Source organism: Artibeus jamaicensis, unplaced genomic scaffold (assembly GCF_021234435.1).
Source record: "Artibeus jamaicensis isolate MK-2021 breed Jamaican fruit bat unplaced genomic scaffold, CSHL_Jam_final contig_908, whole genome shotgun sequence".
NCBI lineage: Eukaryota > Metazoa > Chordata > Mammalia > Chiroptera > Phyllostomidae > Artibeus > Artibeus jamaicensis.
Genome location: NW_026522009.1, coordinates 6,434,673 through 6,454,214, shown reverse-complemented (window position 1 = coordinate 6,454,214; position 19,542 = coordinate 6,434,673). Strand labels below are relative to the sequence as shown.

The following is a 19,542-nucleotide window of genomic DNA, read 5'->3' as shown; positions in this document are numbered from 1 at the left end:
TCAGACAGCGCCCTGAAAGACTGCAGAAGCTGATCACTCACCTGACTCACCATTTCCCAGTAAGAGGACCTCTCTCGGGCTGCAAAATTTCCTCTTGTCACTGAGCTGCTGGTCTGGGGGATGAGATGATGTAAGAAAAATAAAATAGTCCTTTTTGTTTATTCTTAGTTTTCTTAGTTTTTTTCTTATTCTTAGTTTTTTTTTTTTTTGCCACACTGTTACTGAAGCTTCTTAAGTGGATTCATGAGCTCTTCCTAAGCTATTCTCATCAGTAGATAGATGTGCAATTATTGTTCTCCTTGGGGGATGGAGGCAGGGGGTCTCCTACTTTACCACTTTGCTGATACAACTCCACTATAACTATTAAATTGATAATGACGTATCTTAAATCTCATACAAAAACCATACTCCACTATATCTCTGCCTCTCCAACTTTGTCATAGTTACAAATTGTAACTTTTTATGTTCTGTATCCATTAATATACATTTACAGTTGTATTTTAATGCTTTTGTTTTTAAAAGTCTGTACTATAATTGATTTATGTATCACCATTACATTATTACAGGATTCTGTATTTGTCTGCTTTATCTTTACCAGAGCTTTACTTGTTTGTATGTTTCATTTTGCTGTCTACTGTCTTTGAACTTCAGTTGGAGAATGTTTGTAACCATTCTTTGTAAAACAGGTCTAGGGGTGACAATGGTTTCCAGTTTTGTTTTTCTGGGAAAGCATTTATTTTCTCTTCACTTTGGAGAATAGCTTTACCAGATAGTGTGTCCTTGTTTGGCTATTATTTTTTTTTCTGTTTTAGCATTTTGAATCTATTCTTCAACTCCATTTTGGCCTGAAATATTTCTGTCAAGAAATCTGCTGATAATTATAATATATGGGAGCTTACATGTATGGGACAAGATGCTGTCTTTCTGGGTGGTTTCAAGATACTCTCTTTGTCTTCAATTTTTGACAGTTTGGTTATGATGTGTCTCAGTGTGGGCTTATATGGGTTACCTTAATAGTAATCCTTTGAATTTTTTGAATTTAGAAGTCCATTTTCTTCCTCATATTTGGGAATTTGGAAGCCATATTTCTTCAGAGAAACTCCTTGACCTTTTCTCTTTTTTTCTCCTTCTAGGATTCCCATAATGTGATGATTAGTCTCATGGTTCTATACCCTCAGGCCTTCTTCACTTTTCTTCATTTAAAAAAAATTCCTCTAACTGAATATTTTCAAATAAGTGTCTTTGAATTTGTTGATTCTTACTTTTGATTTATCAAGTCTGCTGATGAATCCCTCTAGCGAAAATTTCAATTCACTTATTGTGGGCATAAGCTCTAGAATTTATTTCTTCTTTAAAGTTTCCACCCTTTTGTGTTATTCTCATGCATTGTTTTTCTAACCGTATTTAGTTTTCTATCGGTATTCCCTTTAGTACGCTGAACTTCTTTAAAACTATTTTGAACCCTGGCCAAATAGGTATGTTGGTTGGCACATCGTCCCACACACCAAAAAATTGCAGGTTCCATTTTTAGTCAGGGCACACACCTAGGTTGTGAGTTTGATCCATAATCAGCGCACATAAAGGAGACTACCAATCGGTGTTTCTCTCTCACATCAATATTTCTCTCTTTCTCTCTCTCAAATCAATGAACATACCTTTGGGTAAGGTTTAAAAAACATTTTGGGATTTCCAGTAAAAATTACAGCATAGGTAAACACAGCATGCCTCCTTGCACAACCACATCAAAATTACAACTAAAATATAGAACAACCATATTCGGTTATTCAGAACTGTCAGATATTAAGTAGAATGGAAGTCTGATGACTATGGAATTAAAGAAACCACATCCATCCTTACTGGTAGCTGGGGTGGAAACACTGAATGGCAGGTCCCACATCAACATTTGGTGGATAAAATTTCAAGGGGGATATGTTAGGAGCATGGATCCCAGCCCCACACTGGTCTCCCCAGCCCAGGGTTCTAGTGCCAAGAAGATAAGTCCCCCATAACTTCTGACTGTGAAAGTCAGTAGGGATTTAGTCAGTGGAAGAATCTTCTGGGATCCCATGGAGTTCCCCTTAAAGAACCCACACACAGACTTACTCAGACTCACCCTCTCTGAGCTCCATCACTAGGGCAGCAGTTTGAAAGGCACCAGTGGCATACAGGGATGAATCGAAATGTCTGGGAGCTAGAGGACAGCTTTCTCCAAAACAGAAAGGCAGAGGTCATTGTCCTTTTTCTGAGCTCCCCTCCCACAGAGACACAGAACTAGCAGGCTGATGCCATATCTGGGCTTCCACCAACTTGGCTAACATTGTTTTCCCCACCCTGTATTTCCCCTGAGACTCCATCCTACCTAACTTAGGTGCCCACCCAAACTGTGAACCATGACTTTTCCATACAAATGGCTGCTCTTGGCTAATGGTTTATAACTTCCTAATCCTATCAAGTGAGCAACAGCTGGTCTCATTGCGTCCCCAGCCCCTGTACCTCTTACTAAATGGCCCCAGGACCAGCACTAGCAGCAATCAGCTTAGATTCACATCTTGACTTCACCTAGAATCCCCAAGCCCAGAACAAGTAGCAGACATTTCAGGTTGCTTTATATCCCATGCAGGTTGGCCCTGGGCAGAACACAGGTGGAGGTTGATCTTGGTCTGTAAGATGTGGATAACCCCAGAGCCTGCTCACCCAGTGGACAGCTATAGGACACACAGGAGCACCACCAGCCTGACGCTGTATAGCTCATCTTCCATGGAGGGGAAAGTTGGTGATCAGTGGTTTTAGCTCATCCTCACAAGTGACCGGCCTAGGTGAATCCCTTCCATTGACCAGCCAAAAGCAGTCAAAGCTCAACGACAAGAGAAGGGTATACTCGGCACACATGATGGGCACACCTTGAGTACCCAGATTAAGTCATAGGGGAGGTCATACCACTGAATCCTACAGGACACCTAGTACATTAGGCCACACTACCAAGACAGGCAGTCATTGTCACTCTACCTCATACACAGAAACAAACACAGGGAGGCTGCCAAAGTGAGGAGACAAAGAAACTTGGCCCAAATGAAAGAACAGATCAACACTCCAGAAACAAAACTCTAAATAAATGGACATAAGCGATCTATCAGATGCAGAATTAAAAACACTAGTTATAAGGATACTCAAGGAACTTAGTGCAGACTTTAACAGCATAAAACAAATCTAGCCAGTAACAAAGGATAGACCAGTTAAAATAAAGAACAATTCACAGGAAAACAATAGTAGAGTGAATGAAGCTGAGAATCAAATGAATGATTTGGAACAGAAGGAAGCAAAAAACAATCAATCAGAAGAACAAGAAGGAAAATAGTCCAAAAAAGTGAGCACAGTGTAAGCAGCCTCTGGGCAACTTCAAATGTTTCAACATTTGTTTCATAGGGGTATCAAAAGGAGAAGAAAAAAAGATAGAAATTGGAAATGTATTTGAAAAAGTAATGACAGAAAATCTCCCTAATTTGGTAAAGAAAACAGACATGCAAGTCCCAAAAGCACAGAGTCCCAAACAAGATGGAAACAAGGAGGCCTAATCCAAGACACATCATAATTACAATGTCAAAAGTTAAAGAAAAGGAGAGAATCTTAAAAGCAGTGAGAGAAAAGCAGTTAGTTATCTACAGGGGAGTTCTCATAAGGCTGTCAGCTGATTTCTCAAGAGAAACTTTACAGGCTAGAAGGGATTGGCAAGAAATATTCAAAGTCATAAAAAGCAGGGACCTACAGCCAAGATTGATCTACCCAGCAAAGCTATCATTTAGAGTCAAAGGGCAGATAAAGAGCTTCCCAGACAAGAAAAAATCTAAAGAAGTTCATCATCACCAAGCTATTATTATATGAAATTTTAAATGGACTTATTTAAGAAAAAGGAAGATCAAGACTATGAAAAATAAAATGGCAATAAATATATATCTATCAACAATTGAATCTAAAAAACAAACTAAGCAAACAGAACAGAGACAATCATAGTTACAGAAAGTATTTTGATGGTTGCCAGATGGGAAGGGGATGTAGGGGAATGAGTGAAGAGGAGAGGGGATTAAAAAATACAAATAGGTAGTTACAGAATAGCCTTGGGGATATACAGTGCAGTATAAGAAATGGACTAACCGAAGAACTTGTATGCATGACCCTTGGACATGAACAATGGTATGGGGGTTGCCTGAGGGAGTGGTGCTGGTAATAGGGGTTAAAGGGAGAAAAATTGGCACAACTATAATACCATAATCAACAAAACAATTGAAAATAAACTCACAAAAAATAAAAACTAAAAAAACATTTCAAATGATTTGTGAGGCAATATATAGATCTTTGTATGTTTAAGGGTAGTTTCTGGAGATTTATTTTGTTTCTTTGATTGCACCGTATTTCTCAGTTTCTTTATGAGCTTTGTTTTGTACTTCAAATGTGCATTTGAAAAGCAGACACCCCTCCCAGTCTTTGCAAGCTGCCTTTTTATAGGGAAAACCTTCACCAATCAGCCCAGCTAAATATTTTCATGTACTCTCAAATCCTTTCTTTTTCTGTGTCTTCTCTGGATCTGTGCATGTAATTTCCTAATTAGAGAAGTTGACCAGTATCTTTTTAAAGAGTTTGTAATCTTTTGCAACTTGTAGTAATGGTCCACCTTACTGCATGTGCTGAGGCACTGAATAAGCCGAACTCTCTCTTACTCTCTGGGGTCCTCATATGTCAAAAGCATGACAGTTCCACATCAGCACCCCAAAGCTGGAGACATAGAAACCAGTCCCAGGGGTACTCCCTCCAAAAGCTGTAATATTAGATGTACATTTCACTGTCCTCACTGATTCCTTCCAAGAAAGGAACTGTAATTTGAGGTTTTCTTTCCAGCTGCATGACTCTGTGCTGTCTTGCAGGAAGGTCTATCACAGTTGTGATGAAAGGGCTTTTCTTAGCTGTCTCAACACACCTCTTCTTAGCTTTCAACTTGCCTAGAGTACTGTGACTTCTTAACTGATCTCTGGAGTTCTTCTAAGGCCTTCTTTCAGACCATCTGTAATGGTTAAGTTGGTATCTTTGTGAAAGAATTAAGGCCAGGAATTCCCATCTGTTATCTTGCTGATGTTACCAAATTAATTTTATTAATAATAAATAAATTAAAAGTCTTACTCTTTGGTGCCATTTATTACATGTACACCAGTTTGAGACTAATTGGAAAGCAATGGGATATAAGATTAGATTTATTGTTTTCTTTTGGATTCATGACATGACAAGCAACTCAAACGTCCTTAAGGAAAAAAAAGATTTATTACCAGTAATACAGCTTTACATGATGGTATTGCTGCAGAAAACTGTATAAAACACACAAAAACATCATGGTGATCAACATGCACAAGCACTTGGTAGGATGCTGTTCAATCTGAGCATGTGTGCTTTTTAATTAATTTCTTTATAATTAAAGCAGTAGTTTAAAGTCCGTTTAATTATTCAGATAAATGGTATCCTTTTGACATGAATGCTGCCAAGTATGCTGAAAATGGTTATTTAGCTTCATTTAACTTGACTTTTATGTCAATGGGAATATTTTCAAGTATGCTGAAAATGGATATTTAGCTTCATTTAACTTGAGTTATATATCAACTGGAATATTTCTTTCTAAATTGGAATAAAAGTTTCCCTGAAATACACTTTTACAAAATGGTTGGAATCTCAACAATTAAAATTTCATGGTTATGTTTTCTTCTAACGGCAATTCTGTAATTGAAGGCTTGTGTCATTTTTATGATAATTACATATACTTACTTGTTTTCCTTCCTTATCTTTTTCCTCTAAAACTGCTACTAAAATATTGCTAAGGATATTGTTGTTGCAGAGATAGTCATTGAGAAAGCAAATTCTTACATCTTGAGCAATTCTTGCTTTATTTATTTATTTTTTAAAATTTTTGATGGGTCCCATCTCAGACCAAAGTTTATGCAGTCCTTTGGATGGTAATCTCTTCTGCATGACCTGATTCACAGAACTTTTTTATAGTCTGCTATAATATTGTGGTGCACAAAAAGTTGCATTTATTTTATTATTTTAAAACAAATTCAAATTATCTTGAGCCTCCACTTCACATGTGGATGGGAATTTAAATTTCTGTATTTAATGGGCCACGTGTATTTTTTTATCCAAGTCTTCAGAGTTCCCCTAAAAGGAAAGTATTAGAATTTCTCCACTACTTCTGGGCTCTCCCGTCAAGTTAGCAAACCCAGTTGAGTCTTTAAAAATATTTTTATTGAATTTATCGGGGTGACATCGCTTAAAAATTATATAGGTTTCAGGTGTGCAGGTCTACAATACATCATCTGTATATTGTCTTATATTTTCACCACCCAAAGTCAAGTCTCCTTCCATCATCATTTATCCATCCTTTTACCCTCTTTACCTTCCCTGTCCCCCTTCTCCTTTGATAATCACCCTGCTGTTGTCCGTATTGGAGTTTTTTTGTCTGTTTACTTAATCCCTTCACTTTTGCACACAGCACCCAAACCCTGTCCACTCTGGTAACTGTCAGTCTCTTCTCTGTATCTCTGAGTCTGTTTCTACTTTGTTTATTCTGTTCCACATATAAATGAAATGATATGGTATTTGTCTTTCTCTAGATGGCTTATTCCATTTAGCACATCGCTCTTCAGGTCTATTCATGCTATTGAAAAAGGTGAGCTTTCCTTCTTCTTTAGGAAAGAAAGCCTTCCATTTTTACCCTGGGAGATTTAGAACCCCTAATACTGTAGGATCAAAGGTCCTGCTTGATAAAGAATCCTGCTTTCACAGGGTTAGAAGGTGGAAAAAAGAAATAAATTGCCTTATTTAAAACATTCTTCTAATGATGTTGTAAAAATTGCAATAAAACCATAACTGATTAACTGGCCTTATCAGCAGGCTAATATTTGGAATGTTAGTGGTATTCTTCCACGGTGTTCATTTTCATTTTATGCACAGTATGATTCCCTTTTTCTGTTCCTCTCAGATTTTCTTTTACTCATAAATGGTTTTCCATAGCTTATAGCTCAATGTCTTGTCATTTATCATCAATCACAGGAATGATGATAACATGTAACAGGGTTAAATTGAAATATTTCAATGTGCTGTTTTGTTTGGCCATTTCAAACACAAAAATTCTTTGCCATTGTTTATTTCCTCATCCTGAGACACCATTTTCACTGGTGTATTGAAATTAGACCATGGTGGTAGAAAATATAAATTTGGAGACCTTTCAAAAGCTAAAATCTTACGTTATGTGAGGACTAATGATAGCTCTGAAAAGGGTTGTAGGCATTGATTTAATGAAAAATAGTTAAATCCTATTTTAAAAATAGATCTAATGATTTACTGATGAATTAACTGTAACATGTGAGATAATAGAAGAAATCAAACATGGCTACAATGCCCATTACAGCAGCTGAATGTATAAAAGTAAAAATTTGGAACTAAGTCTGTGGAGAAGTAAAGTTGTGAGCATTACCACATTAATGGTATTTAGAAATATGAAATTGAATGAGATCTCTAAGAAAACGAATAAGAAAAGAAAAAAGAAGGACATACACCCACACACAAAAAAACTAAATCAGGGGACACTTTAGCATTAAGAGGTTCAGGGAAACTAGTAGCAATCAGTCATATATAAAGGGTGAAAAACAGAAAAAGTTATGTCCTTTGACCCAATTGAGGAACCTGCATCTATGAGAAGTGAGCAATGAGCAGTCTCAAATGCTTTTGAAAGATCAATTAAGATGAAGACCGAAAACTACATTAAATAGACTATTAATATCCCAGCAGATTGTATGGTGTTTAACATATATTTCTTATTTTTATTTTGATCTAATGCTTACTCTTTAAAAGTAAATCCTTATATGTGTGATTGAAAAAGCTACACAAATACCGATAACATTCAATTATCACTCTGTCAGTCTAAACTAAAATATAAATTGATAAATAAATCCCAAACAAAGACATTTTCCACACTAGTCTTTAGTACAGACTTTATGCTGTTGATGTGTCCTTTATTAGGGTAGTCTTCTCTTTTGTCTATGCACCTATTCATGTTCAAGAGAAAAATGTAGTGACATGGCAGATATTTTTCAACAATTTTTGATCTTCTTACAAGTGATGATGTATTTTTTTATATCAGAGTAATCATCATAAATGACATAGTATCTTGGGCTTCAAGAGTCACATTTTTTTTTGATGGTGGCAAATACTTATTTTGTGAAGGAAGAATTCATTTTAGAGACTGGGTTTTTTTTCTAATTAATATGCTAGTTAATCTAATTTGGTTAATATTTTTAATTAAATATGGTAATATTGAAAAATTAGATGAAAATATTTGTTCTCCAAAAGTGATAAATGTATAGTTATAAAGAACAATATTCCTTTGTAAGTGGCAGATTTTCCTGCATAACTTATTACTGGTTGATGTCAATGAGCATGTATTAAAGACCTACACTATAGTAGATGGCTTGCTAAATTTTAATTCTGAGTTGAAATTTTATTTTTTTTAAGATTTTTTTATTTATTTTTAGAGAGAGGGGAAGGGAAGGAGAAAGAGAGGGAGAGAAACATCAATGTGTGGTTGCCTCCTGCACACCCCCTACTGGGGATCTGGCCCACAACCCAGACATGTGCCCTGACTGGGAATCAAACTGGTGACCCTTTGGTTTACAGCCCGTGCTCAATCCATTGAGCTACACCAGCCAAGGCTGAATTGAAAAAAATTTTAAAGTTCTTGCAGATATTTAGGTGATACAATAATTGTATGAGTTGTGCAAGGTCATATTCTTTTGAAGACATAAATGCTGCTATAATTATTGGAAATCATATATTGATGGAAAACTACTGATGTAATATTTTTTAGTTTTTTCATTGTTTCCAAATATAGGCCATAAGGTCTTTATGTCTTTATAGTCAGTCATTTCTGGTGTCTGTTATTAAATGTATTAATTGTTATGATAGATTTATTATTTTTACTTTTGCACTCAGAATTTTATTTAAATACAGATTAAGCACATCAAATCTGTCACATACTTACTTCATATTTTTTACAAAAGATGACATTTTAAATAAGGGTCAAAAATACCTATGATTGTCTAGCACCTGTCATTTACTAGCTCTCTATACTTGAGTTACTCAGTTTCTCTAAATTCCCTCATCGGTCATTGGTATGAAAAAGTCTGTATAATACCAGATGGTAATATAATGAGTTAATCTGCAAGTGATAATACAAATACAAATATTGAGAGAATATGATGTACTTAGAAATCAGAAATTGAAAGACTTATTCTTCCTCTGCCTCTCACTTAGGGTGACATTGAAAGAACTACTGGATGACTCAGTTTTCAGCTTGTGCTGTTTACCTACCTATTCAAGGTTGTAGTTTGGAGAGCACAGAGCAGGGCACGCAGATCATAGGTGTTAATTTATTTCCTCAGTGTTGCTAGCATATATTAATTTCACCATTGTTATTTATTAATATACAACCTACTAAATTTTTTAGAATAAAATTGATTTACTTATATCACGAAAAGCAGCTGAGAGAATCCAACTCATGTTCATCCCTTAAATAGGGCTCCATTGTAATGCAATTCGTAGATACTACCAAGTCAAATAAAAAGTGGGTATGAGTATTCCAGTGAATCACTCTGTTTGCCATGAACATGACAGCTTGGGAATAATTGACTGAACTTTTCACTTTGCATTCAGATGTTTGGCTTTGCGCTGATATAACCACTGTCATAATTACTTACAACCTCCCAAGATGGCCATAGAATTAGCTGCTTCTAGATCTTTAATGCTTCTGACATACTATTAGCATTATCAATCCCTTTTTAAATTACTTCTGCCCGAACTAAATTTATTAAACTTTTCGATTAAGCCCATTAAGATGCACAAGAACCATGCACATTTCAAGTTAGTGTTTTAGTGGTCCCAAGTGATATTTACAGAGCACTTTTCGGTCATAAACAACTCTTTTTAAGGGATAAGTTTTTCCCAGTTGGCACTACTGTCCTCTGAAAATTCCAGGAAACATTATGCACACAGGAACTAGAGAGTTCTTTTCATATTGTGTCCCATATACTTCATTATCCTCTTAAATTCATTTTTAATTTGGCCATTAGTTCTGCGAGTGGAAATACAGTTTTCATAGACAAGAACTTTCTCTTCTTCAAAATATTTTATCTGATTAGCATCTTGTGAAGCCAAGTTGTCAGTAACCTGATCTTTAGCCTGTTACATTGTTCACTCCAAAGTGGAGTCTGTGTGTTTGTTTGTGTCTTTCCTCACCCAGGTCATGCTTATTGAGTTAGAAAGGGGGGAAGGGAGAAAGAAACAGAAGCTGAGAAATGCCTATTGGATACTTGTTGTACGTATTCCAACTGTAGACTGAATGTGCAAACTTGGCTTGTGCCCTGAACAGAAATTGAACCTACAACCTTTTGGTTTAAGAGATGACACCTCAACCAGCTAACCTGCACCAAGCAGGATAGAGCCCTTTTCATATTAAAATTAGTTTCTGATTTAAAGAAATCTATTATGTAATGTCAAAACAAATTTATATTCTAAAAACTGAGGTCAGCAAACTATGTGATAAATCTTGCCCATTCTTTGTTTTTTATATACCCTGAGAGCTAAGAATGCTTTTTATATTTATAATTTTTTAAAAAAATTCAGAGGCATAATGCTTTGTGACATGAAAATTACATGAAATTCAAACTTCGATGATCATAAATCAAATTTTATTTTAACACTTCATGCTCATTTGTTTATGTATTCATTATCTATGGCTGCTTTCACTGCTACAACAGCAATTTTGGGCAGCTCTGAGAAAAACTGTAGACACAGAGCCAATGATAATTACTACCTGACTCTTTAAAGAAGTTTTCCAGGAACAGTGCTAACAAGGCCTTAAAGCTTCAATTTGTGACTTATTCTGATTCCTAGGGTAATATCCACTTTATCCAGGAAGTATTTAAAATACAGTAACCCAACCTTCCAACTCAATATATTAAGTCACTTTTATATCTAATCTGACTTGTGACAATGTGCTTCAGTTATAATAAGCTACAGAATGAGATTTCTCCAAACATCTGCCACTAGTAAGGACCTGCTACTACTGCTTTTAGACATACTCTGAACACAGGGATACTATAGCTTCAGGTCCCAGGGATTTACTGACTACTTTATGACAGTCCAGTCCACTGAGCCATGTTTCATTGTTTTCTAATACATGCTAGGATTTTTGTATGACAGGATTTTCCATTGGGTTTTCATGGTACATTAGTTTTCTGGTATATTCAAGTGTGTTGATAAATGGGTCCATATTTAAAATGAGTTAGAAAGTCTCTTGAATAAACAGATTTAAAGAGTTTCTTCTATGAATGACCTGTCACTGATTTAATATGCAGAATTCCTCACACTCACTTGGCTGTCAAACATGTTTTTATGTAGAGCACATCACTGGACTTCACTAGTCTCTAAGGTGACATAAACATTCAGGAAGGTGAAATTAAAAATCAGGTTAATAAGACTCTAATACTAAAATATGAGTTGCTTTTGTATTTATAGAGAATATGTATTCCCTCTCTCTATATATAGAGTGAGAGAGTATATATTTTTGTGTGTGTATATATATATATATGTATATATATAGAGAGAGAGCAGGGGGGAGGGAGAGAGAGACAAAGAGCAAGCTCTCTGGTATCTGTCTTATAAGAATAACATTCCTATTGAATCAGGGCCCTACCCTTATGACTTTATTTAACCTTAATTACCTTTTTATAGACCCTATATCCAAATATAGTTACATTGGGTGTTAGGGTTTCAACACACAGATTCTAGGGGACACAATTCAGTGCATAGTATCTGCATATGGGCACCTACAGAGACATCTTCACAGTTAGGTTAGTTATTTGACTGGTTCTTGTCAATATACTGAGGTTACAAGTGATATGTAGGTCAAGGTGATTAAGAGCCATTGTTATTGTCTAAATTCTCTCCTATCCTGCTGTGGTGAACTCAGAGGCTATGTATTTCAAATGATGTTCAAATTGGAGGAGAGGAGTGGGTAAATATCATTTACCATGCAACACATGGCATGATAAAAATGTAACTAACATTGATAGTCACAAATTAGTTATTTAGCTGTAAATCATATTAGAAGCCATATTTGTTTATCTTGTTTTGAATCTACATAAATATTAGCTAAATTTTCTCAGCTCTTGTATAAAATATATGCTGTAAAGAAGAAGGTGTTTATGAAAGTAGCAGGAAGAAATACTAACTGGTTATAATAGGCAATAATCCCATATTTGCCAGGACTTAAAGTGTGACCTTTAATAAATCATTTAATTTCTGTGGACCTTGGTGTCCTCAGATTAAAAACATTGGCCAGGGTGCCCTGGCCGGTAGTTCAGTTGGTTGGAGCATCCTTGCAATACACCAAGGTTGCAGGTTTGATTCCCAGTCAGGGCACACACAATAATCAACCAGTGCATGCATAGATGTGTGGGGATAACAGGTCAATGTCTCTCTCTCTTTCTGTCTTTCACTCTCCCATCCTCTTTCTCTCTCAAATCAATAAATTTAAATTTTTTTAAGTTGGCCAGATTGACTAGATATCTCTAAAGCTATTTCAAATCCACTAACTGTAACAAATAGTATACAATTAGAGAAAACATGATTTTACTTAGACATAGTAAGATATTAAAGATATTCTAAAATAAGAATATTGTTTTCATCTGTCTTTATTCATTCTCTTTTTTAATACATTGATTTGATGGGAGAGAGAGAGAGAAATGTCAGTTTGGTGTTCCACTTGTGCACTCTCTGGTTGCTTCCTGTGTGTGCCCTGACCAGACATGGAACCCACAGCCCTGGTGTATCGGGACAATGCTCTAACCAAAGGAGCTACTTGGCCAGAGCCCGTACTATTTTTATTTTCAAAATATTGCTCTTAATTACCATGAGCATCAAAGTCATTAGTAAGAACAATGAATATGAATTATTTCACTAAAATTTGAAGCTTTAAATTTGTTTATATATGATCTTTAAAAACCTCTCGCAATCAAAAGGTCAAAATATGTGAAGTATCACAAGATCATTTTATTGTTGTATTAGCTCAAGCAGCCATAACAAAATACCACAGACTGGGTGGTTTAAACAACAGAGATTATTTTCTCACAGTTTTGGAGTCTAGAAGTCCAAGATCAATGTGCCTGCAAGGTTGGTTTCTGATGAGATCTTTCTCCCTGGCTGCATTCTTGCTGTGTCCTCACATGACCTTTCTCTTTCTTATATGAACACTAGTCATACTAGATGAGAGCCTAACTCTTATTGCCCTATAGAAACTTCATGACTTCCTTTAAGGGCCTTTCTCCAAAAAGAGTCACAGTAGGAGTTAGAGTTTCAAGATATGAAATTTTGGAGGAAACAATTCAGTCATTAACATTGTCAGAATTAACATATCAGATTCCTTTTCAACGATCAATGTTGTATATTTGATGAAATATGTTGAATCTGTTAATCACAGATATTGGCATCTGATATTTGGTACAGGAGGAGAAGACAAATTTTGAAATTCAGTATCATACACTTTACCTTAAATTAATTTCAGATAAATTATTATTAGAAAATTAAATTCATTCCTTTTTATGACATCATTTTTTGCTAAGCATCTCTAAGCTCCATTTTTTTATTCTTTACAAAACAGGAATAAAATGCCTATGTCACAAAGTATTATCTCATAGGAGTTAAATTAGATGTTTCTAATGAAGCAATGACCGCACTAAACACAATAGGATTGTTATTCTTATTATTCTTCAGATTAAATAACATGTTAATTTGAATTTAATGTTTTCTCCAAGCAACTAAATAGTAGTATAAGAGCTTTAAAAATGCAAGTATAAACAAGTTCAAGAGAAACATGGTTGGAAGATGCATTGGTATATGTTTATGCTATTACATTTGAAACTATAAATTTAAGATCGCCAGAAATAGATTATTTTTCACATTTTTTGTATGCTTTGCAGAAGACTTGCATTTGTGGTCCTCACGAATGAAACCCAGGAACAGCCTTTGAAGTTACCAGTGGAGGCCAGGATTCATGGTGATGGATGAAGCAGTATCAGAAGTAGTGATGTAACGAGCTGAATACATAAACTTAGGATATTTTAGAGGTAAGAAGATCTCTATTGTTTTGTTATGAACAGGTTTTCAAGAGCCATGTGTGTCAGAAGCACAACAGCCTCACTATCATTTTATAATAATGAGAGATATGAAATTATCCAGGGATAGGATATTTGATTCCTTGATGATAAATAATAAGCCCCCCACACACATAAAAAAAAACTTTGCCAAGAAATCCATATGCTCTAAGGGTGGCGTTTGTGTTGGGCTTCTCATAGGACTTGAGAAGAAAACTGGAGTTATGGTTTTTAGGGATTAAGGAAAAGAATAATCCTAATAGTCTGGAAGACTTGGCTGTATCTGGTTTACACTAATAACCTATTCTCTCCCTATGGTTATTTGCTTAGATTTTTATTCTTTGCAACCAATCAGTATTTGGCAAATATGCATAACACAGTCTCAAAGTGAGCAAACAGAAAAGACTGTTCTCAAAACTCAGATATTTTGATTCCTACTTCTGCGTTCTTCACACTAAAATAACTGGTCTTGTTGGGAAGTTTAGCTTTGTCAGCAACAACACATATTCTCACAGATTCTACTTATTTTTCTCTATCCTGAGAATAGATCATGTAGCCACAGGGTTATCTGACTTGTACAATCCAACAAGATAGAGAGATACTTTAGAAAAGGTAATAATGATAAACTCTTTATGCTGGGCTCACATGGACTATGCTTTTCAAACTGTCTATAGGATTATTAGCTGCTTAATTTTGACAGGCCTCTGCAAGATTCACAGATCCTTTACCTGGTGTACTGCTTTGCAATTTAATAGTAGCTCTTCCTATATCAGCCTTGCATTAAATTAGGACACAATGAAATTGAATTGCAACTTTACTGTCTTCACAAGAGATGCTGAAATTCCAGACCCAGGAGCACATGTTGAGCTGTGAGAAATTTTTCAGTGGTAATCCCAGATTCTCTATTTTTTATCATTTTTTATTAATGTTTGAATACAGTTGCCTCCATTTTCCCACCATCACTTTTCCTTGCCCTCCCATGCTCAATCCTACCCACCTTTAGCTTTGTCCATGAGTACTTTATACATGTTCTTTGGAGATCTTTTTCCTTCTTCCCCTTATTATTTCCCTCCCCTATCCCCTTTGATTAGTCAGTTTGTTCTTATTTTCAGTGTCTCTGGTCCTGTTTTGCTTGCTTGTTTGTTTGTTTGTTTTGTTGATTAGGTTTCACTTATAGGTGAGATCGTATAGTATTTGTCTTTCACTGCCTGGTTTAGTTCACTTAGCAGAGTCTCTATTTTGCAGGGGGACTTTTAGTTTTTTTGAAACAAATGACAGATTATTAATAAGTTCATGTAACTGCCTAATAAATACACTGCATGTTATGTGAGGTCCCAAGAACTTTACTTTTTAAAAACAAATGTAAAAATCAGGGGATTCTCTAAAAGTGCATAGAAAGTAGAAAGAGTAGTTGAAAATGTAAGGCGATTTCTCTTGTTAATCATTGATGTAAGCTAAGTCCACGATGCAATGCATTTTACTTCTCCAGAATATTAGAAAGAATAAATGTACATAAGACTAATTAAGGAAAGTAGTATAATATTTAATATAAACATATTGAGTTTTTCTTTTTTTAAAGGTTTATTTATTTAAATTTAGACAGAGGAGAAAAGAGGGAGAAAGAAAGGGGGTGAAACATCAATGCCTGGTTGCCTCTTGCATGTCCCCCCGCTACTGGAGACCCAGCCCACAACCCAGGCATATTCCCTGACTGGGAATTGAACCACTGACCTTTTGATTCATAAGCCTGCACTCAATCCACTAAGCCACACCAGCCAGGGCTGAACTTTTCTATAGCTCCATTTGGAATACACTGTTTGTGTACAAATAAAAAATGTTTTTTATAGTGCTCGCTTCGGCAGCACATATACTAAAACTGGAGCGATACAGCGAAGGTTAGCATGGCCCTTGCACAAGGATGACATGCAAATTCGTGAAGTGTTCCATATTTTAAAAATATGTTTTTTATAAAGAATGTCGTTTTTAGACCTAATGCTTTCCTTTTGGGGTATAGGTTTAAAAATCCTTAGAGAAATGATTCCAAAAAGTTATAAATGTGGAAAGAACTAGGGTTCCACAAAGAGAAATTCAAACTGGAATGCAGAACTGCAAAGAAAAATGTCGGACTGTAGAATGCTCACTGGGTCAGCACTGTGCCCGTCACAGAGTTAGGTGCTGATTAAAAGCTGCAAAAAAAAAGCGATTCAGGTCACTAAGGAGAAACACACGTGAAATGCAGATCCTGGACCTTTTTCGTTTTCCTGTGACCAATTTCTTGATAGTGACTGTGGGAGAAAGGGAGGTGTGTTCTAGACATCTTCTGCCCAAGGCATCACAAGTTAACTATGCCTGAAATTCCCAGAAATATTTTTCATTCCTAGTATAAAAACACAGAGATGGATGAGTTCTTGATTATGATACCTGCTGCACTTATGTGGTTGTTACCCCCAAAACCATGGCAGATGGGCAGCCATTAGGGGGAAAAAAACTTAGAAAGAAAGAAACAGATGTCGAGAATGTTAGAATAGGAAGACAGAAAGGATCTAGTTCTTTGATTATATGACTGAATTGTTGACCAAATTATATCTGGGGGTCATGTTAAAAAATGGTAAAAAAATACATTTTCTTGGTGTTTTAGCTTTTTTTAAGTGGAATTTTATGATATTCCTAGTTAAAACATCACAGTGCATAAACGATTTTTAGTGTTAAGGTCTGTCAATTAATTTCTTATAAAGACAATTAGGAAAATTGCCTAAATAAAAAAAACTATACATATACAACATATGAAAAATGGGTATATGTACATATAACCAATGTTTTGCTTTACTCTGATTATTTAGTACATTTGGTTCTTTTAAAGTTATTTTTCAAAGTCAAATACAAGCAAAGATGATTCTACCTAAAACTGCCTCTTCTCTTTGGATTTCCCCTGCTGTCAAGATTTTTGTGGGGGAGAGTAGACAGGGGCAAAGGTGTTCGCTTGCTCTTTAATCCTTTTATTGGTATTGTCTGTATCTGTACTGGAGCCTGTTTCCCATTCATTTCACTGGGTCTCTGCTCCTTCTGGCCCCAGTGCTGTCTTGGTAGATCAATAGGTTTGTGTAAGAGAACAAATGTTTTTCTTAAAGCCAGAGAGATTACCTCTAGTATATTGTCCATTTTACTGCCTCTTTAATGTGGGAGAATTCATAATTAATATATCCAACTGGGTTTTCCATGATTATATTTTAGTAGGCATCATGTGGGAACACAGTTCTTTTTTTTTTTTATTTGATACTATTTTTTATTTCAGTGAATCTAATTTTTATTAAAATGTATACAATTATTTTCTGATTGCTAATGAGAAAGAAGATTATTTTATACTATATTTAATCAATTTTAGGGAATTGACGACCTGTCCGTAAATGGGAGGAGGGATATCTATTACAAGGGCACATTTTCCCAAGAGGTTTCAGAATAGCTTTGTGAACCTGAGCACATTATTCCATTTATTTACCTGTTCAGTTTCCTCATGGTACATAATAAGGATGGTATTGTTAGGGCAGATGTAAAACACGAGAAAGTACTTTGAGGGTTTTTTGTTGCTGTTGTTGTTCTAGGATAATGGCCCTATTAACTTTAGTTACTCCTGTTTTCTTATTCAAGCAATTGGGAAATGAGGACTATTTACAGCCTTTGTTAATACCATGCTATATTTTCATAACACTTTTTATTTTAATCTATTTATTGCTTTTATTGTAGTTGGAAAAACAAGAATGTTTGCCTTATCCTTCATTAAAGTGTGCTGCACTTCTGTTATATATATATATGTATATATATACACACATATATAATATAAAATACAATGATACATATATGTGTGTACATGTGTGTATATATGTATATACATATGTGTATATATATGCATATAGACCTATATATGTGTGTACACATGCACACACACATACATATATAATATCAGGATTAGGTTGGATGATCATTTGAGAATAGAAATGAACTAAGAAATTGAATTCCTTCACATTGTCAAAACAAAAACAGTGCTGGAATAAAAAGCAAAATAAATACCTAAACAGCATAACAATGTAGAAATAATGTATTGTTTATGCAATATAGAACATAATTTTATTTCTCAGCTAAAACGAACGACTTACATATTCAGTTACAATTTGTGTGTCTCTACCCCCATGAATGTATATTTTCTAATGACCATTAATATTTAAAAATTGGTTTTAGTACAGATCCAAAATCCTTTATTTAAAACACATAGAATCAAAAGTACTTTGAAATTGCATTTTTCATTGGCAAAGATAAGATGGTGTATATATTTATCATGTAACACTCCAGTCAGGATCAGGAGCAGCATCCCATACCCATATTTATACTGTAGAAAATATAGACTGTACAATATGTGATATTATAGATAGCTTCTCATTTCAGCTCAAGATTTGGCAATAAAATATTTATTGTAAACACCTGAAGAGAAACTTATCATTTTCAGAAAAATTTTAAACAGCATTGTTGATAAAGAATTTAAAAGCTGCATTTAGATAATATACAATGTGCATGGGTGAACAATGATGACTTCATTGTACTAGTCAGTGAGGACGGTAGACATTGTTAAGTGAGGATGTGTAGTGTGGCTGTCACATTCAAAATGAGTGAGTAGAGCAACAAATCTGCATCACATTTTGCATTAAACTTACTCCTTTGTGAAAACTATTAATATGATTCAGAAAGCCACAGCTATGGGTAACTGGTGATTGGCAGCTTCATCACCATAATGCACCATTCATGCATCATGTCTCCTGCAGAGTTTTTTGGCAAAACATACTGGTAAATCACGCAGACAAGTCAGCCCCACTCTAGCCTAGATATGTTGCCCTATGACATCCAGTTTTACCACAAACTAAAATTACCTTTGAAAGGGAAGAGACTTCAGAGTCTTTGGTGAAATTCAGGAAAATATGATGGGGCAGCTGATGGCATTTGGGAGAACTGTATGTGGTCCCAGGGTGTCTAGTTAGAAGGGAACTGAGGCATCATTGTCCTATGTACGATGTTTCTTGTATGTTGTACCTTCTTTAGTAGATGTCTCTATTTTTCATATTACATGGCTGGGTAACTTCAGGTATATCTGGATATCTCATAATAGATATTTAAATAAATGTTTGCTGAGTAAATTTGGGGTGGGAACTAATTAAGAACATATTTAGTATTACAATGAGGAAAACACAAAGCTGGAAGTTAAATTTTTGTTCTAGTTTTATTACATCGGTTACCAAAGTCCTCTAGATATTGG

The 19,542-nt window shown here is 35.2% G+C and overlaps 1 non-coding gene across 1 annotated transcript; it reads left to right on the top strand.

Annotated features, from left to right (window-relative positions):
* Positions 1–16,089: 16,089 nt before the first annotated feature.
* LOC119046637 (U6 spliceosomal RNA) lies at positions 16,090–16,196 on the top strand. The gene has a single exon (XR_005082024.1). It is a non-coding gene; the product is annotated as a U6 spliceosomal RNA (small nuclear RNA).
* Positions 16,197–19,542: the final 3,346 nt, after the last annotated feature.